The sequence below is a fragment of the Myotis yumanensis genome, unplaced genomic scaffold, assembly GCF_028538775.1.
Source record: "Myotis yumanensis isolate MYYU_CA2020_CCGP unplaced genomic scaffold, mMyoYum1.0.hap1 SCAF_15, whole genome shotgun sequence".
Taxonomy (NCBI): domain Eukaryota; kingdom Metazoa; phylum Chordata; class Mammalia; order Chiroptera; family Vespertilionidae; genus Myotis; species Myotis yumanensis.
Genome location: NW_027223766.1, coordinates 46,400,368 through 46,424,940, shown reverse-complemented (window position 1 = coordinate 46,424,940; position 24,573 = coordinate 46,400,368). Strand labels below are relative to the sequence as shown.

General features: G+C 39.7%; 1 protein-coding gene and 1 long non-coding RNA gene across 3 annotated transcripts in view; one reads left to right on the top strand and one right to left on the bottom strand.

The window, feature by feature from the left end:
• TRIQK (triple QxxK/R motif containing) overlaps positions 1-24,573 on the bottom strand; it is a 450,171-nt gene that overhangs the window by 159,811 nt on the left and 265,787 nt on the right. The window lies entirely within an intron of this gene.
• Positions 18,213-23,645, top strand: LOC138993153 (uncharacterized). Its single transcript, XR_011468236.1, has 3 exons — positions 18,213-18,380; positions 20,333-20,491; positions 22,338-23,645. It is a non-coding gene; the product is annotated as an uncharacterized lncRNA (long non-coding RNA).

Here is a 24,573-nt window from a genome sequence, read left to right as displayed (position 1 = left end):
AGTGACCCCAATGCTGGTCCAGACAGAGTAGCAGGTTGAAGGGGGCAGAAGGGGCAAGGCAGCTGCCTGACTGCAAAGACGTAAAGAAAGCACCACCGCCATCTTATCTCTGCCACCACACTGCGCCGCTTGCCCTTCTGCCCCTGCCAGCCATTTCTAGCATGGCCTTGTGCCTTTCTTGGCTCCCAACCACTGATTGGCTAGCGCTCCTATGGTAGTGTGCCACCATTGGCCGAAGTCAGCTACCTATCATGCTTGGGGGCGGAGCACTAAGAAAATGTGCGGCTGAGGTAGGAGAGATGATCTGTCTGTCTATCAGCAACTCCGCCCCAGGAAGAGTGAGGCGGCCCACATGGGCAGCGAAGTAGAGCTGTATTTCCGCCTCAGAGTGTAGCTGGTGTTCAGGCCATTTTGGGGCACTCTGTCTGTGGTCTTCGCTTGCCGCTACCTTAGCACATATTCACAACTAGATTGAGGCCTGCCGGCCAACCTCCCGGGGTCCCTCTCCCCCACCCCCACCCCCACCCCCACCCTGTACACGAATTCATGCACCAGGCCTTTAGTCCTTAATAAAGCTCAAATCCCTAATTGGGCTATGCAATATTTTGTCCAAAGTGATAATATTTTAGAAAGATTTTGAGAGACACTCTCCCTTTTATCTGTATTCTCTGAGTAGTACTGAATTTAGTAGAGTGTATGATCATCCATCAAGCAGATATGTATTTTTTTAAAGTATCTTTCCTTTAAAATATTTGAAGCATCATCTTGGTTCTTTTTCATGACATTTGCCTAAATTCTATGACTCTTTTAGCACCTAAGATTCTAGTTCGGTATTAGCAAAAGGTTTGTGTTAGCTCTTGGCAGATACTATTATGTAATTTTTCTTTAATTATCCAATGGCTTCAGCTTGACTAGAATCTCAGCAACCTCTCACCATTTCAATGGGCATTGCCTTTCATAAAAAATAAGGATAGCAGCCCTGCTGGTGAGGCTCAGTGGTTGAACATCCACCTGTGAACCAGAAGGTCGAGGTTCAATTCCGGTCAGGGCACATGCCTGGGTTGCAGGCTCCATCCCCAGTAAGGGTGTGTCTGTGTGTGTGTGGGGGGGGGGGGGGGGGCAATGATTCTCTCTCATCACTGATGTTTCTATCTCTCCCTCTCCCTTCCTCTCTGAAGTCAATAAAAATATATTTTAAAAGAATAAGGTTATTAAAAGAGAAAAAAAGACAAAAAATAAGACAAAACATGTCTTTTGAGATTTCAATAAAATAATAAGTCAATTTCATGTCACCATCTCGAAAATTTACAGCATTCAGCAATGGAAACATGTACTTGATAAATGCCAGCAGCTTGAAGCCTGCAAAGTTCATCTACTCATTTAGTGAGACAGATGTTTCATTTAATACGCTTCATACTATAGATTAGGATTATATTTTTTCTTTTCCTATTTTTTTTTTTTGTGAAGAGAGAAGGGGAAAGAATTTCCCGACATGCTACTAATATCATCCCACACTGTGGGCCAGATGGCGAAAAATGCAAAGGCTGCAGCTTGGTTTCTGTACTCTATTGTGGGAGGAAAGGAATTTTGTTTCGGAATGAGTTTCAGCTTGGTCATTTGTTCCTCTAATCTAAACATGAGTCAGTGAGCAAAACAGTACCAGCCAAACTCTAAAAAGTTCTTGCGAGTAAGTGCTTTGAAATGAAATGCATCTGGACGAAGTGCCTGATAGCATGCCGACCTACCACATCTGGAAGAGGCAGAGGATCAGACGTGAACGGCGGCTTTAGTGCCGGACCCTTTACACAGACATTTAAATCTTGCGTATTGTATACCTGCCACATTTTTACGAAGATGTTTGGAATGCTCTTCCTTCTGCTGTTACCATTGTTTGCATGTTTGAAATGAAGGATTATGACGGTCATGTCCCTGAAATCCCACAGCTTTCCATCAGGTTTCGGAAACCCCAATAAAAGAGCATAAACAAGAGTCTATGGGTCCTGTTGCTCTAAGTATTAGTTATGCCCAACCTGTACCTCCCCGAGGGTGTTTTGAATCACCTGTAGAATAGAAAACAAGCAGGGGGCATGTCCAAGAGACCACTATAATTTCCTAATTGAGGCTTGGTCTCATCGGGGAGAGGAAGAATATTTCTATTCTTTAAATACAATGAGACAAATGTTTCTGTTGGAAACAAGCTTATCTGTGGGGACACGGCCCTGAGGCCTTCATGCCTGTCTGTGTCAGAGGTGCGTCCATCCAGGTGCAGTAGGGACATCGTCCTGACCATTAGGGTCTTTTTTAAGAGAGTTGGTCCTGTTTCTTGGATTCTAAGTACAGCTCAGTGCAGATGCTAGGGCCCAAGGAACCTCACACCTAATGAGGACTCCACCTGTTCTTCTCCTTTCGGCTTTATTCTTAGCATTGTGCATGGCAGAGAGACAATGTACAGGTCTTAAAACAAGCAAAGTGTTACCAGCGTCCACGTTAACTTTTGAGTGAATCGTATATTTTTAAAAATACGTATTCACCTCAAATTCATCTCCCTTCACTGATAAGCACACATGGAAGCATATAGCAAATTTTATCAGTGATTAAGAGAGGAAGTCCCTTTCAAACCAGCTATACGCTTTCAGAGAAAAAAATGTATCTGTTTCCCAATATTTCACACATTCCGTAGGGTTACACAAGGTCAATAGCATGGGGATCATTGAGGGTAGCAGTTTTCAAGGGCTGGTACATGGTAGAACTTTTACAGGTTCACAGTAACATATAAAAAAAAGAAGGACAATGTAGCAAATTTATCAAAAAAAAGCTAAGTGCATTTAGTTTAAAGGCCCATATTACTATAGTTTTTATATTAAAATGTCATTTCTTCTGGGAAATGACTTGTGTTAGTAGGTGGTAACATTATTATAGCAAAATATATGCTAGCCATCCTCTTTAAGTAGCTCATGTTCTTTGAAACACTCTCTGATATATGAACTCCAGAAATCAGCCTAGAGACCACCTATTTATCCTAAATGAACCTTATAGACACGAAAGAGCCTAACTTTGTATTAGTGTAACTTCTAGTCCTTGGCAAAGCTCTAGTTCAATAAATTAAATTAGCAGAGGTACACAAAGATAAGGAAAATATTTTAGTTAGAATAGAATACTGCATTTCTTAACTAAGTGAAGCTACTACTCTTGAGCATAGAAAAATGCTTAAGAATTATAAATAAGAGAAATACAGTTATTCGATGAATATTTGTTTAATGAAAGAATAAACAAATAAAAATACTTAACCTAGACAACTTACTGGTGGTGATGTATGAAAAAAGATGCAAGTTGTACATTAATATGGTGCTTTTTAGTATGAAACATTTAAAACAAAGAAAAAAGCAGGCAGTAATTTTTAAAACTTACAACATGTACTCACAACAAAGAATTATAAATACTAATACTTTACCTTATTTCCTTAAAAGCCTTCCTCTTTAAGGAATATACATTAAAATGATGTTGAAATTCCTTTATCCTCACCAATTACACTATCTCTTTCTTCCTGAGAACTTGGAATAACCATTATTTTAAAGTTAGGATGTTTTATTATATGTATGCACCATTCCAAGCTATTTTTTAAAAATGTCTCCACAGATAACTTATAGCTTTGATTTAGGTAAAAGAGATTAAGAAGTACTATTTTGCATGGTTTAAAAAGTTGACTAAATAGTATTTCTATTGTAGTTATCCTTCAGCGAAGTGTTTTATACCTGTTTTTTTTAAGATATATTAATGTTGAAATGCATAAATCTAGTTAATTTATTTTAACCTACATAGAATATTCAATAATATGTATATATTCAACTATATTATGCCTTGCCAAATTACTCTCCAAATTATTTCTCAAATTTAAATTTCAAACTATATGTCTGAGTTTATATTTCCTCACATCCTCATCACCATTACGGTTAAATTTTGAATTTTTTGCACATCTTCTGAGTATGAATTTTTTCTCTGTTTTTTTTTTAAGTTGTTTCAAAAGTTGAGTAGATTTTGACAGCATAACTCAATGTTATTCTTGCTCATTTTTCTCAAACACGTAACAGAAAATACCCCCAAAACTATTTGTGGATCAAAACATTTGTCACATCTCTCAATTATTTAGTTTACTACAACTTTCAGATACACACTAACCAGTACCTTGAGGGTTGTTTTATATTATCTTGATTCTGTTCTTTGTTGAAGTTGTTAGAAACACAATGGGAGAACTTTATCATGTAGAAACTATATATCACTGATAAAAATTAACTATTTGCTCTGCAATTGTAAGACAAACTTCTAATACCTCTTTAGAGATAATGACCTTAGAGATATGATCAGATCACTCAAAGAAATAATGGGTTATTTTCAGATTTTAATAAATAGAGTAATCTTACTAATGATTACTAAATTCCTATATTTTTAGAAGAAAACAATTCATAAATACTTATTGTACTGTTATTCGCATATGTTTCAGCTTCCTACCATTGTAAACATGTAGTAATTATCACTAGAACCATTCTCTGAAATTAAGTACTGCAGATAAATAAGGAATAGGAAAGCCATTTATTTCTTTGCATTCTAAAGGCAAATATATCTACCTATAATCCTTTTAAATAACCTGACACAATGACAATGGAATAGAAGGTTGTCACAGTATAATAGTACCTGGCTGAGAAATTAATATTGAGGCGAGGCAAAAGCATTTATCAAAAATAAGTGTTGAAGTGAAAGGAAAATGGTGATTTTTTTTCTAACTTAGAGACATTGATCCTGCGATAATGTTCTATTAAAATGACTTTATTTCTGTTGACTGAATGTGACATAATTATTTTTTAAAATAGAACCTGATGTGCTGTAGTCCAATTTATTTCTAGGGATTTGTTTACAAGCTGTTCTTCCCTTTAGCACTATGACATGCATTTTCAAAGCCTGAAATAAGAGCACAGCTCCTCTATACACCTATTATTCTTCCTCCTATCCCAGCATCTGAACTTGAACAGCCTTTATGCTTGTTACTGAGTTCCTCTAGGTTCCCATGAGGGACACGACACTGGCCTGTGTATTTTCTTCTTTATTAGATGCCTAGCTCAATTTCCATTGAATAGGGTCTTGGAAAACATGAGTTCAACAACAGTCATGGTTGTCTCACTAGAATCTAGAAAAAGCACCATACTCCACCTTCACGCTTACCCCTATGGCATTGTACAGCTAAAAATATAACAATACAACCATAAAAATTTAGAACAGTCTCACATGGCCAACAACTCAAGACTTTGCATATTTTTTCCTACAAATTATTATTTAGTAGTTTCCATGCTTGAAAGATTATAGTTTTCTACAAGTATTTTTATACAAATTGCTGCCAGATTAATAGAATTTACAAAAAAAAAAACAAACTGGAAGTTATAAAGCATTGGCAATTTAGGGAAATCATATGATAGGCAAGCTATAAGTATTTGAGTTATCTTTGTATTATCAACCAGTTAGTACACAGGGACTTGTATATAGTATATTTTCAATAAATAATCATTTGCTAACAAAAAAATGTGAAAAACATGAAAATTCTATTATTTTATGAGATCTGAGCAAGCTACCTTAGATCCTGACCATCTCAGACTTCTCTTCCAACAGGGACATGATGTTAAGTAAGAAGAAAGAAATGTTTCCTTAGTAGCCAAGCAAATCTCTGAGTAAGAGACAAACATGTCTGAAAGTCTGATCTGTACTTAAATAATCCTTGGAAATACTTTCAAGGAAGCTTCGATTTAGGTAAAAGGCATTAAGAAGTATAAATTTCAAATTAAAAAAAAACACAAAACAAAAACAGCCACAGGGGTTTAAAGTACAGCATAGGGAATCTATATATATAAAAGCCCAGCAACCAAACGGCAGAACAACAAAAATAACTGGTCAACCAGTCGCTATGATGCGCACTGACCACCAGGGGGCAGATGCTCAACATAGGAGCTTCCCCGTGGTGGTCTGTGTGCTCCCACAGTGGGAACGCCACTCAGCTGACCAGGATGAGCAGCTGCTCCTGCAGGCCCAGGGTGAGGCCAAGTCTCTCCACCTACCAAATACCTGAGACAATCCAGAGTCTGGCAGCTGACCCCACCAGCAGATGCAGGCCCTCCATGGTGTGTTCTAGAAAGAGTGTGGGGAGCTGGCATAGTCGGATGGCAAGAGGGGACGTCACTGTGGACCCCCTGGGGAGACTGTCCTGATGGCTGAGGATCCTGGAGCACAGCTGCTGTGAACATCCCTGATGGTGTCACCGACCTGGCATCACACATCAAGGACATTCACCAAGTGGCTTTGGGGTGCAAAGCTCTCCACCAGGTTCCTCCAGGACACAGAACACATTACCCCGAACACAAGACATTACCCTGAAATTTCCTCATTCAGCAGCCGCTCAGTGTCCACAGCCGCTCGGCTGACTGGGATGAACGGCACTCCCACAGTGGGCCGATCTCCACATGCCACACCCCCCACCACTGAAGGAATCGGTGCACCGGGCCTCTCGTATAGTCAATAATATAGCAATAACTATGTGTGGTGTCAGACAGGTGATCACTTTGTAAGGTATATAAATGTCTAATCCTCATGTTGCATGCCTGAAACTAGTACAATATTATATGTCAACTGTAATTTAAAAATAATTCAATAAAAATATTTTTAAAAGAAATCAATGAATTATTCTGACATTCTCACTTTTGTCATCATAATTACCTTTGTTCTCTTTTTAAGGTATTGTTCTAGTTCATTAAATGCACTTTTACTGGCCTAAAAAAAATAAATGAAGTGTCCCTCATAAATAAGAAACTCTAACTCTTCAGAACTCCATTTTTATTTTATAAAATCAATTTTCTGAAGATGATCATCATATTTGGTTCATTTTCCCTACATTTTTACTTTTTGAAAGAATACTTCCTAACCTTATCAATGAGGCAAAAAAAAATAAATAAATTTTATTTTTAAATGATATAACAGAATATTGTCCCCCAAAATCTTGACCTAAGTTTTGTTTTATGCTTTACACACACACACACACACACACACACACACACAGTATTTCTAGAATTACAATTCTAAGCCTTGATTGTGTTCACATGAGTGACATTTTAGTCTAAACCACACCAAAGGGCAAGACAGTTACTTGGTCAATAAATATTAATTGATGATAATGATCATTGGAAACAGTCATTGAACTTGCTTGAAGAAATGAAACTATAATCAATATCTAGTATGTGAATTGTGCTTCACCTGAGGGAGAAGCTGGTCAATAGAGGTAATGTGCATAGCTTACAGGGTTAGCAGTTTTCTGTGGCTCATAAGGTGTTTTTCTTCCTTTGTACCATGGTGTTGTATATCTTGAGCCTCAAACACTGCCCACCTCCTGCGTAAAATTTACACAAGCCTTGAAAGATTGTGGAATATCCAAGGAAATAATTTTTCAGTCGATTGAGTTCTTAATGGGGAAAGCTCTCTGAATGCTATCTTACAAATTAGAAGATCCCCTGCTTTCTAAATAGTTCAATTGAAACCAGCTTTGTATTTATCCTCCAGGTCATTCAGGCTGAAATGTTAACTCTTACGTCCAAAAGTCAGACTTTTAGAGGTAAAATGTCAAGTCCTTTTAGGGTTCAACTGACCTTTTAAACCAGATTAGGGATTTGAAGCATTACACATGGATTTCTACATTTTATATCCCCATATTTAACAAATGATCAAATATAATTCCCAAGAATACTATTTTTACAAGCTTGACATTTTGGGTCTGAGAGGTGGCTGTCTTACTCTTTTTACATAAATTTACTGGTGGAAAAATACTTTGGTTTTTTTTCCACCTCCATTTCTTTGAAGAAACTTTGTGTGTTTTGCAGTATGAGGGACAATAGCCAATGCCTTAAAATAGTCACTTAAACATGCAAAATGACCACATCTTTACATCTCTGTAACTCAAGGCCTAGTACGGTGATAACAAGCACTTAATACAGTCTTTGTATTGATGATGGTGGTGATAATATTCATACATGTCCCAAATGGTAAGTTTCTTGAGGCTTTGCTTATCTTTATGTTCTCCACAGGGTTTTGGCCCATAAGTAATTTATAGTATTAAATCCTGTTGTCTATTTGCCACTGTTGCTCTTCCATACTCGTTCCCAACTTTGGCTTAACATTTCACTCATATGGAAAGATGATTTTAAAACACACAAAAGATATTAGGCTCAGGCTGAACTAAATCAGAATCTCTGGTCAACTAAATCAGAATCTCTAGGGATGGGATCCAGACATCAGTGGTCTTTAAATGTCTCCAGGTAATTCTCATGTGTGGCCTGGTTGAGCACCAACCTCTGAAACTCTAAGAACGATGTAGTCATAGATATTGATACATATTAGAAATAATTTAATTGTGATAACAAGGAGTAGGAGGATTGGAATACCTTGACCTTAATTGAACTTCTAATATTTGACAGGGAGAAGACCCTAATACTTATTTATTGAATAATTACTTATGTAGACTTTTCTCTATGCAGGACAGCATAGAGAACACAATGGTCCTTGCTTTGCACCATAAAATCCAGCAGGAGACATAGGACATGGACATATATATCTATAGTGCAAGGTTCCTTTGCACCTTTCAGACCCTCAAGTGTCTGCATGGACCATGGAGGGTGAGATTCATGTTTTCAAATATGGAGAAAAAAAATCTAACACTTCCCACCCTGACTCCTACATGGCTACATGCAACTCTATTCACTCCTTTGTCTTTTCATGAGTCAAGACAGTAATCACAGTGACAGATTAGTCATCTTTTTCAAGACTCTGCTTTCTTTTCATAGACCTCTTTTACCCAACGACACATTTTAGCAACAATTCCACAATGCAGTTGTGTTTCTGAATCTCCGTGAAATTCTCACTCCCAGAAAATGATGGTTTAAAAAAAAATCTCCCTTTCTCAGATCTTCTACCTAAATTCCTTTTAGGCAGTTAGAGGGGAGGTCCAAGGTTTTTGCTGAGTCTTTTGTTTCTTCAAAATTATCAGCTTAAAATAATCAATATCCCAAAAAGGCATCGTTTGGGATGGGAGAGTCTGCTTCCCTCCCATTGGTAATTAATCCTTTCGCGCTGTTTCTCTCTTACTGCTGTTGTCATTTCCAAAATGCCCCCATGTATTCTGTATCCAATGCCACAAAAGGAAGAAGCTGATTGTGTTCACTGTAGAAGTTCATCTGGAATGTTCCGTGGGGCAGAGTTCATGCCAGGCCCCCCCGCTGGCCTCCCATGGATGCCTCGTGTTAGCCTGCGGCTGGCTCAGGTCGAGGTTTTGGCCCAATCAGTTGGAGACCAGAATAGCCAGATCCCACGGCATTAAAAAGTGATACATTGCAGACAAAAAAAATTACTTTTGAGCAAATTTTCTAGAAAAGCACTTTTGGCACAACAAACATTTTGACTCTCTGGGAATTTCCACTATCATTTGGTATTTAATTAATGGTTGCTTTTTAATGACTTGGTGTGCATTTTTCTTATCTCACTAAGCAAGGTTATATTGGGAATCATCGCCTATCAACACTACTGTCCATACTGAATAAGCACATTTTGATGGGCTGATCAAATAATTAGGAGGAAGATCAGGGAGTGTAATGAGTTCAAAACAAGTTAAAATAGTTTAGATAGTGTGCAAAGATAATAGAGCACAGAAAAATTGGGGCAGCATTACTTAGGTAAAAGGCTACAGAATTATAAAAAGATGAAAGGAGGAAAAAGAAAGAAAATACTCATTGTATAGGAAAAATAAGGTCTCATGTTAAAAAAAAAAAATTATGCTAAGAAGAAAATCCCAGTTAATTACCTGAAGGGGATTACAGAAAATAATCACATAAAAATATACTGCAGATAAAAAAGAGAAGAAAACTTGCTAGAAGGAGGAGGAGGAGGATGTGTGATTGACACCTCTAAAACTGTAGCAAGTCTAAATGCAAAATATATTATAGAGAAAAAAATAATTGGATATAAAATAATTTTCACAAATGTCTTCCCTGGAAGAAACAAATACTTTAATAAATGAAGTAGAGGACTCCTCGACTTCCATTTTTCTATACAACAGAAAAAATGCCTAAAACCATCCTGAATAAATTGTCTGATTGTGGGTTGAAAAGTACTGAGATGATAGTTTGTGATTAACTTTTAATCATACATACTATACTCCAAAGTTTAAAATATCCCCCATTTGAGCAAGAAAAACACTTAAGTTTTCAAATCCGAGAGCACAGGCTCATCAATTTTAGTAACATCAATAACAACGTTTAGTTTAGTTACACTTTTTAATTATGCACTTGTTTTTCCAGATGGTTGTAGAATATTTATATCACAAAAGTCTTCTTCTTAATAATAATATGGACTTATTATTTTGTTATAATTGTCTCTGAAAAAAAGTGAGAAATTTAACTGAAAGGAATTTCAAAAATCTATGTAGAATTTCAACCAGTTTGGGGAAATAAATGTTTTCTTGCAATGAGTTTCTTGAGAAGAACGTGGTCAGTGAACCTCCAAGTTATAATTTAATGTCACCTACATTGTAAGATTAGATTTGCTTCTGTGCTTTATTATAGCACAGCAGGGTTGGAGCCTTTCCCAGACTCAGGAGGCTGGAGAGAATTCTCACCTCCCTCAGACTTCTGTGGTTGTGAGTCCCTTTCCCAACTACAGCAGAATTCTGACAATAACTCGCCATTGTCTTGAGTAATGAGCAAGGAACGTCTGGAGCTTCAGGCTAGAAGAGCTAAGTGAGTGTAATCTCCAATTTCACAGGCAGACAAGGGGGGGGGTCACTCCTGGGTTCATTCTAAAACTCTCTGTATCAGAGGCCAATCGATGTGTGTAAATTTCACAGCTGCATTATTGGGACACTGTGAATATATTCTAGGGATATATCAACTGTGAGAAGATGGCAAATTTAGTCACCCCATTTGTTTTGCTGTTATACCAAAATAGCAACAAATAATCTTACAGTAAAAGTAATCTATTTTATTCATCGGGTGGCCAATGACTCCGTAATAAAAGCAAGTTAGTGATTATAAAGAAAAGTTTTGCTTACATTTTGATGACAATTTTCTTTAATAAGGATATTTCTAGGCTATTAATCTTTGTAAACATGTTTCTTCTTGAAAAAGCTGAGAGCTTTTGAGTGAAGTGTTAGCTTTTGCACTTCAGAAAATGTTGTTATTTACAAGCGAGAAACTGGTAAAAGCCAAATTATTGTACATATTCAAACTGAAAAATACAAAAAAATGTTACAACAAAATGTACACTCAACTCTACTTGATCCTAAGTCATTTAAAAATTAAAAAGCTGTGACTTTCTCATCACACACAATACACACACAGGCATTGCACACACACACAGATTATCATTAATGAACAACAGTCTAATGATCTGATCTATGAACTAAATGAACCATTAATATATTTGCAAATATAATTGCATTTGTCTGTCATCTAATGTGTAAATCTGACCTTCATAATCATTTCCATATCAAATTCTTGAGGGTTAGTTATCAGTTTTTCTAATTACTCAAATATTTAAAGAAACCAGAGGGAATCAATCTAAATACTTTTAATTTTTAATAAATTTATTGTTGACAGTATTACAGATATCTCCAATGTTCCCCCCTTGCCACCCTCCACCCAGTCCCCACCCTTCCCCACATTATTGTCTGTGTCCATGGATTATGTATATATTCATATATAATCTTTGCCTAATCTCTTACCCACCACACTCCCCTCTGAGATATGTTATTCTGTTCCATGCATTTATGCCTCTGGACCTATTTTGTTCATCAGTTTATTTTGTTTATTAGATTCAACATATAAGTGAGATCATGTGATATTTATCCTTCTCTAACTGGCTTATTTCACTTAGCATAATAATCTCAAGGTCCATCCATGCTGTGGCAAAGTGTAAGAGTTCCTTTTTATGGCTGCATAGTATTCCATTGTGTAAATGTACCACGGCTTTTAAATCCACTCATGTACTGATGGACACTTGAGCTGTTTCCTGATCTTAGTTATTGTCAATAATGCTATGAACATAGGGGTGCATATATTCTTTATGACTGGTGTTTTGGGATTCTTAGGCTATATTCACAGAAGTGGAATTCCTGGATCAAATGACAGTTCCGTGTTTAATTTTATGAGGAAACTCCATGCTGTTTTCCACGGAGGCTGCAGCAGTCTGCATTCTCCCCCGCAGTGCACGAGGGTTCCCCTTTGCCTGCATCCCTGCAGGTCACAGTAAAAGAAGTGAGCTCACTGGGAAGTCAGGTAAAAGGGGGGCCTTGGAGACAGCTTCAGGGGGTTAGCCTGGGAAGAGCAGCTGCTGCCCATTGCTCCCCTTGTGGCAAGTCTTATGGGATTCCTTAGAGAAGCGGTTCTCAACCTGTGGGTCGCGACCCCTTTGGGGGTCAAACGACCCTTTCACAGGGGTCGCCTAAGACCATCAGAAAACACATATATAATTACATATTGTTTTTGTGATTAATCACTATGCTTTAATTATGTTCAATTTGTAACAATGAAATTGGGGGTCACCACAACATGAGGAACTGTATTAAAGGGTCGCGGCATTAGGAAGGTTGAGAACCACTGCCTTAGAGGTTAGGAGAAAAGCAGAAGAGATTCAAGGTGTGGACATGCTCAAGCAAGAGCACGTCATGGCTCCTTTGCCTCGAGGCTTTTTATCTTTCTCTGGCCAGCCGGAATCCTAGGAGAGGTCTCAGGCGTGGGTCTTAGCAGAATATTCATTAGCTTTTTAGGTGTGTCCTTCAATACGTTGATTCATCAAAATGTGCATATAGAGGAGTCAGGGATTATTTTCTGGTTATTTTCATTTTTAAAGGATATCATCAAAAATATTATTGAAGAGGGACCCAGATCGAGCCTGTTCTGTCCCGGAATGGTCTGGAATGTGTAAACCATTTGCTCTTAAGTGTCCTTGGTTAGAGGAGATAAAGCCTTGTGGCTCATCAGCTGACTATAAGTGCTCAGACCGTTTGGCCTTGATTAATTATTATGTCTCAGTTTCCCTTATTCCACTTGTCAAGGAATTTGCCTAACTTCTCACTACGCTGCCTCATGGGGAGAGGGATGACTGCTTAGGTGGTAAAATCATCCAAAACAAGCAGAAAGTAGTTACCATGACAGGCAGGGTTGTGGTCACCAGTGGTGGGGAGGAAGTCAGGAGATGGTGACTGGGAAGAGCCATTCAAGGGTGGGGAGAGGGTGTCTGAGGTATTGGCAATGTTCTATTTCTTTTCCTGGGTTAGAGCTACTGGGTCATAGCTCTTTGAGAATGAAGTCTCTCTATCCAGGACCATGCTATGGCAGCAGGGGATAATAAAGCACCAGAGAAGTGGGTACTCTCCATCACTCACTTGTCTCTCTTTTTTTTTTTTTCCGCTTGACTCTCTTTATAACCATAGCTCTGTCACTGTATTTCTTTCTTCTCCTGAATTTGATGCAGCGATGGAAGTAAGCTTTGGACCAGGAGAAAGTCTTTGAGATTGAATATGATATGATAAACAACAACCCTCTTCACTGGTGCCAGGACCGAAGTTACAATGCTTTCTGCGAGGCAATATTCAACGTCCCTCCTTACTGCAGCTGTTCGGGGGGTTATAGTTTCAATGCCACATTTGCGTGGACCACTACTTTGCAAGTTTTAGCTTGCATATGAACTGAATCTTAGCATGTTCATTTTCCTGGTCCCCCCAGGTCATTCTAATGCAAGTCGTCTCAGGACCACAGTTTGAGGAGAAGCCTAATGGGTTTGTTGCCCACAGGGCCAGCACTTTCAATGTTATCTCAGCCTTAAGTAACCGTTTCATGAAAGTTCAATGGTGAACGTTTGTTTCTGTATTCCTACCATCTTGTAACTTTTTCATATTTATAGCCTAAGTTAGATAAACCAATCTCCTGTAACATGGGGACATAAAAATAATAAAGATCAGAGAAGAAATAAATGAAATAGAGTATAAAAAACAATATAAAAGAGCAATGAAACCAAGAGCTGATTCTTTGAAACCATAAAAAATATATATAAACTATTAACCAGGCTCATCAAGAAATCTAGAGAACCCAAATAAATAAAATCAGTAATGAAAGAGAAGAAGTGACAACGGGCAGCACAGAAATATAAAGGGTTATAAGAAAATACTATGAAAAAAAAAAAAAAAAACCCACTTCGCAGGGTTCTAATAAGGTATCAGTAAAGTGCATAGCATTTTGAAGCACCCCAAAAGTTGTTTTTTTAGCTTTTTAAAAAAATTAAAATAGATCATTATTAGCAGAAATAGCCATCAGCAAAGAAACACCAAATTGTGTGTGGGAAACTGATTGTCTTTATCCAGATTTTTTATTCCCTCTACCCTCGTGGGGCATTAAGGTTACTTGAGTTCAAATTAAAGGTCAGTAACCCTGGCTTCCACCCCATAAGCAACATCCCATTTGATTCTGTGAAAATTACTCAGGGGCCTCTGATTTCTTGCATCTAAGATGGAGAGTAGATGTGACCTAAATATTTCAAAAAGGGTAAATTAAGAAATTTGACTTCAGTCACAGGAGAGTCTGGTGAGACTGTGGGGTAGCCTTCTGAAGCAGAGGAAAATTGCTCTCAGCTATTGTTACGTCAACAAATCTTCAAGTCTCGTTCTAGTCTTGCCTTTTAATGTTCATTATTTTATTCGCTTACTGATCATGCCTTTTTTTTCCCCTTCCCCTAATGTCTGATATTTCCTAGGGTAACCAACGGCAAAGGCAGATGTCAATCTTCCAAGATCATGACCACCCTCCCTTTGAGGTTGCTTTGGAAATGACTTGACAACCTTTCGAGAGAGGCTGCTGTTACAAGGGGTCAGAAGATGTTAACGAGAGACGAATGTGAAACAGACAGCAATCACATCCTATATAATAAAAGGCTAATATGCAAATCGACCGAATGGCAGAATAACCGGCCACTATGATGTGTACTGACCACCAGGGGGCAGACGCTCAATGCAGGAGCTGCCTCCTGAGAGTCAGTGCGCAGCAGCAGTGATGGCAGGAGCCTCTCCAGCCTCTGAGGCAGCGCTAAAGATGTCCAACTGCTGGCTTAGGCCCGCTCCCCGTAGGCCTAAGCTGTCAGTTGGACATCCCCCGAGGGCTACCAGACTTCGAGAGGGTGCAGGCTGAGCTGAGGGACCCCCCTGAGTGCATGAATTTCATGCACTGGGCCTCTAGTCATACATATTCTGTTAGAGCACAAACAAAGGCACTGGAGATCACAGGCAGTAGGGGAAAGTCATGAGTGATCCCCATTTCACGGCATCAGAACCTCTATAGGAAAGTGCATTTAGTATGAAAACATTCATGGCGTCAGTGAACCTAAACTTCAGCAGTTCTAGATGCTACTCTAGTCACACAGGCCTGATTTATTCAAACTCTGGGAAAATGTAAGCGTGTTGCTCAGATTTGGTCACAAAATTCTAGTTCTACATATTCCAGTTAGCACAGCTACCGTTTTCTGGTTTCCATATACTCCTAAACCCAGGGATTAGGCTAATCAGGACTTCTATATGCCCAGCCATTAAGAGGACTAGCTCTGTGACCTTGGATGAGTCATTTCACTTTCCTGATAAGCTTTAAAAGGATGGTATTAGATGCTGCAAAGATCACGTCTATTTCTATTATGATTAAAAAATGGTTTTCTATGTGACCCAGCCCTTTAGATATGAGAACTTAGAAAAATGCTTGATAAAGCTAAATGTTGCTTTAAGATTAATGAAAATGAAAAAAAAAAAACAGCAGTGCTGCATCTGGAAACCTGAGTGCCAAGGGATAAGTGGTATGTAATAATTAATAAAAAGTGGTTGTGAAGCATTTCGCAAATATAAAATGTAAGATAATTTATAAATATTTAAATAGTTATTAAATGTAATATGAATATTACATGGATACCATTTTTATTTCCTATGCCACTTTATTGCCTCAGACTGCTTCGCTAATATTAATTATGTTACTGTTGATAGTATTACTGTTAATTGTACGGTTCCTGAAGGGGGACATACCCAGTGAAGAGGAGGAGAAATTGGGGCAGATAAATAGCTGTATGACTTTACTCCTAGAAGGCGATATTTCTTTTCTGTTACAATGTACCGGAAGGTTAAGTTCAATTACAAGTCTGTTTCATAACTGACCTTTTCTCTTAGATCTGCTTTTGGCTTTGCTTCTTCTGATCTTAATTCATTCTATTAAAAAGTCCTCCAGCCCTAGCTGGATCAGTGGATAGAGCATCGGCCTGCAGACTGAAGGGTCCCAGGTTCGATTCTGGTCAAGGGCACGTACGTACTCAGTTTGGTTGCAGGCTCCTCCCCAACCTGGGCCCTGGTCAGGGGCTCATGCAGGAAGCAACCCATCCATGTGTTTCTCCCACATCGATATTTCTATCTTTCCCTTTCTCTTCCACTCTCTCTAAAAACCAATGGAAAAATATCCTCGGTGAGGATATTAGAGGCCTGATGCACGAAATTTGTGCAAGGGGCTCAGCCCTCACAGCCTTGGCTTTGTCCGGAAAATCATCTAGAAAGACATCAGGAAGGCCATGTGGAAGGTCGTTCAGCTGTCCAGTCTAATTAGCATATTACCCTTTTATTATTATAGACAAACGCCTCAACTCACGTATCATTGTATTCACTTTTCATTCCTCCACACTTTCTTAGTCTACCGTCTACTTGAAGGTTAAAACAGACAACAAACAAAATCACTTGCTAAGCTTTGAAGGGTTAGCTAACAGGGAACACCAGTCTCAGGGGCCTCACCTCGGAGCTCAGGTAACCCTCTTCCTCCAAAGCAGGCATCGTCAGCTCACTTGAGAGATGGAGAAACTGAGACCAAGGCAGGCTCACGGGGGCAAATGCACCCCCCTAGAAAACAACGGGCCAACTCTGTTCACTGCCAAAACGCCTGTCTTTTCCCATTATTGAATACCATCTCCAATTAATAAAAATGTGGAGTTGTTTGGGGCAGGTATTTGTAAGAAAGTATTGTATATATTATTATTATTATTAATTGAGGATTAGAAAAGGCTTTGGAAACTTGATTAAAGAGTTGGGGTTGGGGGAGAAGAGTCAGAGGAGATCATAATGAAGAAGAGGTCAAACAATAGACAGACCCAGAAAAAAAAAAAACAAGAAAACGTTGGAATAACAGTAATGCTGTGATCACTCTGTAGACAGGAAGACACAAGTACTCACCGGTCCCTGCAAAGTAGCGACCGATGTAGGGAAGAGGGAGGCTCTGGAATAGGATTTACCTAAATACCCTGCGGGCTGAGTTGTGGAGTGTGAAGGAGCCTGTCAACAAAACGGGAAAGCAGGCGCAGGACAGAGTATTGGCTCCGCCGATAAGAGACGGGAGGAGAGCCGGCTGCAGGTGGGCCCAGTGATAAGCCGAATATATGACGCGGCGAAGGCTTGATTGGAAGAGTCTAATAAAAGCGCGTGACGGTTGCCAGTTAGAAACTGAAAGTAAAATATGATGTGGCTGCTAATTTTGCATCCAAGTAGAATTATGCTGTGATGGGGCCCATAGAATGAGACTGGGAATCTGGAGGCACTGCATTGGAGTCACCATCCAGCAAGCCGCTGAAGAGAAGCAGCAAAGCAGCACTACCTCCGCCGGCCTGGCCCATGCCAGAGGCTCCTGCAGACGCAAGCTTGTGTGGAGGCAGCTGGAGAGGGGGAAGGAGGCTTCCCCAGGGACCCGGGAAGACAGCGCTCACCTCAAGACCTAGGCTGCAAAGGCTACTTAGTCTGCGAGAAATGTGACTTCTGAATGGGCCATATCCAGAGACTTTTTACTTTTTCCAAATATATTTTTATTGATTTCAGAGAGGAAGGGAGAGGGAGAGAGAGGTGGAAACATCAATGGTGAGAGAGAATCATTGATCGGCCGCCTCCTGCACACCCCACACTGGGGATTGAGCCTGCAACCCGGGCATGTGCCCCGACCGGGAATCGAACCGTGACCTCCTGATTCATACATGGACGCTCAACCACTGAGCCATGCCGGCCGGGCTAGAGACTTTTAAGAAAGTCTACAAATAATCCTTCTACAACCCACCAAGTGTCTTGCCCTACAGGAACCCTGTACTCAGTCGGCAGGCCTTCCCAGACGAACAGCCTGGGAACAAGTGCCTCTGTGATATGAGCCCCGGTGTTTTAAACCAAGAAGGCCCTGCCGGGGATCTCTCTGACTAAGGTCAGCCTCCACGCCAACTTCAGTTCATAAGAAAGAAGGAGAGTATTCAACAATGCACAGGTAACCGGGTGTCGGGGAACCCATAGAAACGGTCCAACCTGACCCAAGAAACAGGATATTCTCGTCTATTCTTTGGCACCGTTATAGTCTCTTTGCCCCCTAACTCCTGCCACCTCTCTCTTCTGCTCTGTTCACACTGGGGCTGGGATTAAAGGCTGCTTTACATCTGTTGTGTGTCCTAATTTCCCAAGAGTACATGAATTAATTTACAACAAAGGAACTCTCCTTTAATTTCCATCTAATGTGCTGCGTGGTGTCACTCAGCAGCTAGTGACATGTGGGCTGGTAATAATAAGGTCTTGCCTTTTGAAATAATCTGTGAACAATCCATATTTAACTGTTCTTCCTATTCAAATTAATTCAGATATTGAAATTATATTGCAGAGCATCTGAATTCTTAAAGCAACAAGCAACCTCAGGGTAACCTGGTAGTAGAAACCACTATTTATATTTTTTGAAACAAAAACTATGTAGCTAGTACTTAAAGTAACATTAAAATATACAAACCACACCCGACCTGCATTAAGGGCCTCTGCCTCCCGAAGCCTGCGTAACAATAGCTGGTTTCTCACCCTCATTCTCCCGATCCCGCCACCCTAGCATTCAAATCCAAGCACACAGGTTAACGGGGCTGTGCTGTTCTTTCTCTGAGGTGATACTTGCTTGATTTGGAAATACCAAAGTGAAACCTATTAAACAGATAAGATCGAATGTCTTCTACTTTTAAGTCAGAGGGTCTGGTGTTTGTTTCAGATTTCCTTAGTTCAAATTCATTTCCTAGCAACAGAGACACACAACATAAAAGGACCATACTCAGGCTCTTGAATTGTTATGACAGGGAACTAAATCTTGAGTCATTATAATGGTCTGATGCTGATTTTTTACTTTATTGATTCTGCAGTTTAATTGAGAAGGAAGCTGATTTGGTTAAAGAGGTCAAGTTGCTAGAGCAAATGCTTGTTGAATGAATGAGTAAATGAACAAATGATAGTAATGCATGTGCATAATAAATGCTAAAAAATACAGATTAAAATGAGTCTTATTCTACCTAATTGTCTTCTTCCTATCCTAGAGAAGTAATAGTTGTAACAGGTATCATTTTTTGGTGTATAGACATTCTTCCAGGGTTTCTCTATAAGCCTTTGTGGTGAGGATTATGTATAAATTCCATTTTCAGTCCCCAGATTCTAGTGCAGCTCATTGAACTTAGTAGAATTTGATTGACTATATTATTCAGAAAAGAGAACTCATGGACATTGTTTAATTGTTCAGGAGCTTCTTTTGAAGGCTCTGGGATTTTTTTCCCCTCCATTAGTCTTAAAATATAGCTCTTAACTCTCTCAACCGACACATTAAAGGTTGGTACACTTATTTCTGTAATTTTCTTTCTTAGCAACAAGAGAATGTTGACATGCCTGCATAGCTTAATGTTGTTTCATCAGAATCTTCTGGAGCATAGCTGATTGTTCAATTTGCTTATATATTCCATGGTAGATGTAGCCATGTCCCAGGATTCAGAAAAACAAGGCAGCCCCCGAATACTGAATCAGAATGACAAGAGCATTGGCCCCATACGCTCTTCCTTATGAAAACTTGTAAGTCAACACACATTACTTACAGAAAACTGAGAGATCTCCAGCATAATACTTCTTTTAGTGAAATAGCTACCAAATTCAAACCCTCAACATGTATAAAAGTGTTAGAGAATGCGCAGGCAACCACATTAGATCTGTTCTTCATTGAATTTTATGTTAACTGCGGCAATATTAACTGGGGCAATTGTTGTTGTTGTTCTTGTGTTGTTGGTTTGTTTTTTTTTTAAATAAATGTCTTAACTATTCCTGATTTAAGATAACAATGTGACCCGCTAAAATGGAAAAAGTTCCATAGGTAAAACAGCGTTTAGGTCAAACTTCTAAAAAGTCTTCCTTCTGTCCACACTTTGCTTGAAGGAGGGGCTGGATACAGGTTCTGACTGAGCAAGCCCGTGGGCACGAGAGACTCGGAAGATGAAGAGTTTAATATCTCAAAGGGGGTCCACCCACCGCACAGAGGATGGCAAACGGGACTCCGGAAATGGAATTGCAGGGAGCAGGGGACTGGTTGAGAAGGTGCGCTGAATCCTTCCTGTCCCGTGAGAGTTTCCTCTTCCTCTTAGATTTTTGTTCCCCACAAATTGAATCCTATTATATTTTCTTTTGTTCTGTTTTGTTTTCCATGCTACTCCCCTTCTTTCACTTTCCCCCCCTCTCTCCTTTATTTCTATGTATTCTATGTATAGTTTTTTTCCTATCGGCTTCTTTCTTCCTGTTTCACTGGTTATAACAAGGAGCTGAGGTCTATTTTTATTACTTTACGAACATGGAATAGTTTTAAGTTCTTCGTTTTTCATTTTATTCATGGGTAAGTTGGATAGCTTAAGGATATTTTTCCTCTCTCAAGTTAGTTCAGTTCAAGTTCCTCAAAATTAACATTTTTCTACAAGTTGTTCTTGAAATACAGGGTTGCCATCTTTTAGTCAATAGACCCTATAATGCATCTGCTTTTTCTCAGCTCCCTTCGCTGACAGATGCCATCCACGTGACCCGTATTTCAGCGGGAGACGTGAAATGCGGCAGAGTGCTGCTTTGCACAAAGCAGCAGCCATTCTGCTAAAATGCACGGCGAGAGATTGTGAAATTTTGTGCGGGGACCTAGATGTAATGTTCTGCTGCTGCATTTATCGAGTATAAAAGCGAGAGGTATTTTACTCGTGTATTTTTCCTTTAAAATCGCCTTCGGTGCCTAATGGGAATGTGGAAACATGTGACACATCTTCAACTCCATTTAGATTTTTGTTACCGACAAAAGCTAGGAACCTCGTTGAGGCCTCCAAATATATCCTCGTGATTCAGTTAATAACATTGAGGATAAAGCATATGAATTTCACACTCTTGCCAGCATCAAAGACAGCGGCCCCTCCATCCCGATGGGAACGTAAAAAATATGAGTACCTTGAAATTTTCTGATGTGAAGGTATTACTAGCGGTCAAGTGGTCTTCAAGCTATGTGACAATTTCTTATCGAGGCATTTTAATAGAATGTCATTTCTCTTAAGGAGGATAAAATATTTTGCATCCCGTATTATTTTCAGATGAGGAATACGCCTCGGAATTAATATCGAGATGCATTCCACGCAGAATTTTAAAGCATCATCAATCTGCCATCCCAGCCGCATGGTTTAGTACCTCCAGGCTCTTGCTGTAGTTTTTATGAACAGGATTCAAATAAATTGGTTCTTTTTCCTTGGTGGCTTCTTTAATTACTTTGTTATTATCGGAGGAACTGGCTTAATTTAAATGAACACTGTGTTCCTGCTACTACTACCCAGAGAAAACACAGACTCAGAACATGCTGTTTTGTAGTTAAAGTGTATTTCCCTGCATGGGGGTGCCAGAACCAGGAAGTTCAATGCCATCTTCCCATTAGACACAAAGAGAAAATCCAACCCATCTTGAGAAATCAGTGGCTTCCCTGAACTCTCTCTCTGCATTTCACTAGATACAAAGAATAAATGGTACCTATAGAAAGGAATGATTTGCTTGAAGTAAATCTGATAAGCATTTCTTTCAAGCCAGGCAACCCAGCAAGTCTGTCTAGTTCTTTTCTCCCTATTATCTTTATCGGAGGTACATTTTAAAACCAATTATGGGCTGAAGTTACTATGGGTAATTCAACTGTCCCCCACAACCTCCCAGATATTGACATTACAGAACGTCTTATTAAACACTTATTTGAAACTTAAGATGTTTGCAAAGTGCAGGATTCCTTCTCTTCTTTTTAGCTTCCACCCAATGAAAGTATAGAATAAATTTTAAAGAAATATATATATATATATGCCATAAAATATTTTATAAACACCATATAGATATAAAATTGTATTTTATTTCTTAAAATAGTTACTGTTTTCACCCCCAGCTCCATCTCTTTAAAAGCCATGTGTGAGGAAAGCAAGTTTAATCTGTGGAAACACTGTCGTTTGGACTGTCTACTGAGCCCCTACAGAAATCATGCCACTTCTGCTGCAAGTAGAATAGACAACAGACATGCACCTCTGCGGGGGCTGAGGCGGAAACGGAGCAGTTGGCGGAGGTTTGGGCCTGTGAACTTTCATTCATTTCCCACCTTTCACCTGAGAATTTAGGTTTTTGTCAGAGCATGGAGTCTTCCTTTTCTAACGTGCCAACTAAAAGGTGATCCTTTGCCTGAGGAGACAGTAAAACCTGTGGCACCGAGAGCATCTACGTGGCGATGGAAGAGGAGAAACACTGTCCCTGATTTGAGCTTCCGTAAGCCTTGGCTGCCTGGTTGGTGAGATGGGAGTACAAACAGCGCCTATCTATCTCTTTGGGTCCTATTGTGGGGATTCATCGTGAAAGAGCACTTGAGCAGCTGAGCATGGCTCCTGGCATAGAAATGCTAATATCATCCTCATCACTGGAGGAGGCTCAGGCCATTCCTGTGCGCGCCTGAAGCAAACTATCTGCTCTTCCCCTGGACGTTCGTTCCCCTGGGTCGTATTTCTCAAAACGTAGTTCTTGAACGACCTGCATCCAGGGTGCTGGTCAACAGTGTAAGTTCCTGGGCTTCACCCAGACACCTTGCATCAATACTTTGCTGACTTGCCTCTGCCAGAGAGAAAATCTCTTACTTTCCTCCTTGTAACCGGCTCGCTACGTTTGAAAACCACTGCTCCCGGTGAAGTCACCTCTCAGCCACTCCGAAGCGTGGGGCCCTGACACCAAGTACATTAACTACGACAGAGTCACCTCTCAGCCCCTCCGAAGCGTGGGGCCCTGACACCAAGTACATTAACTACGACAGAGCCAGTCGTTACGGATCCTTGCGGGGTTCCTTTTTACACGGGTTCAGAGTTAATGAGAAAATGGCATTAATGGGACAAGCTGCCCCCAGAACCCACTGGGTTTTCTCTCCCTCTTGTCTTCAGCTAGGAGGTCATTTTAAGTACCATGTCTCTTCTCTCTGCTGGCAAGTCCTGCAAACTCTTTTAACTCTAGCTCAGAGGCCCTTCTTCAGGAGAAATGGGAATACAATAGTGGGAGAAAGAGCTGTGTGTGGCTATGAGAAAGGAGAAACATCGTCATCGTGTGATCGAAGGCAAAACTAGAATTGCAGTTAAGAGACCACCTTCTGAAATTAAACACACCGAGATCTAAATTTTCACGTCCCCTGTTGCTCTGTGATTCCCCTCTCCCATTTTTGTGTTCCGACACCATTTCTTTCTCCCATTTGTGTAATTCTACACCAAACAGCCTCTGTAGAGGTCTTTCTATTAAATGCCCAGCCGGTGATGCCCAGTGGTTGAGCATCGGCCCATGAGCCAGGAGGTCACGGGTCGCTGGCTCGATTCCCAGTAGCAGACATGCAGGAGGCATCTGGTCAATGATTCTCTCTCATCATTGATGTTTCTCTCTCTCCTTCTCCCTTCCTCTCTCTGAAATCAATATATATATATATATATATATATATATATATATATATACATATATATTAATTTTCTATTAATCACATGCTACCTTGCTTGTACTGGTTTCTAAGGCTTACAATGTTACTTGCTCAGTCTCATGCAGAGCTTTGTCTCCCTACCTCTCTTATAGAGGGTATACATCTCTTAAAGGCAAATGCTCAATGTTGGACTTCCTAGGTTTCTCAATTGTCCTTGAGCGCTGAGCACCGGGCTCTGAAGTTTGTGTTCTGAAAAAATCTGTTGAGTGAGGAGGTACAGTTCCTTATGTACACACTTAAAGCTTCCTTTGAAAAGAATGAGAAATGGAGGTCTTGACAATTCCTCTGATTGATTTTAGCAACACTGAGTAGAGAACAAATAGATCTTACATGACTCCTGCTATGAGGAAATAGCAAATCTACAACATCACCCACAAAATATTTTCACCTAAAAAATTTTAAGCCATCAGTCAAATTCAGAGAGTGGGAGGAGCTGCCGGATAAATGATGAAACAGTGGCAGAGGAAAGAGAGTGGTGGGACATTGCTAGCAAGTCAATGTGGCTGTAGAGACTGCCTATTTGCAGTCTGTGGGACTTGAAGATATTCAGGGAAATTTGAATGTGACCTGGGCATTTCAAAGAAATGAATAATTGCTATTAAACATTTAGGTGTGAAAATAACATAGT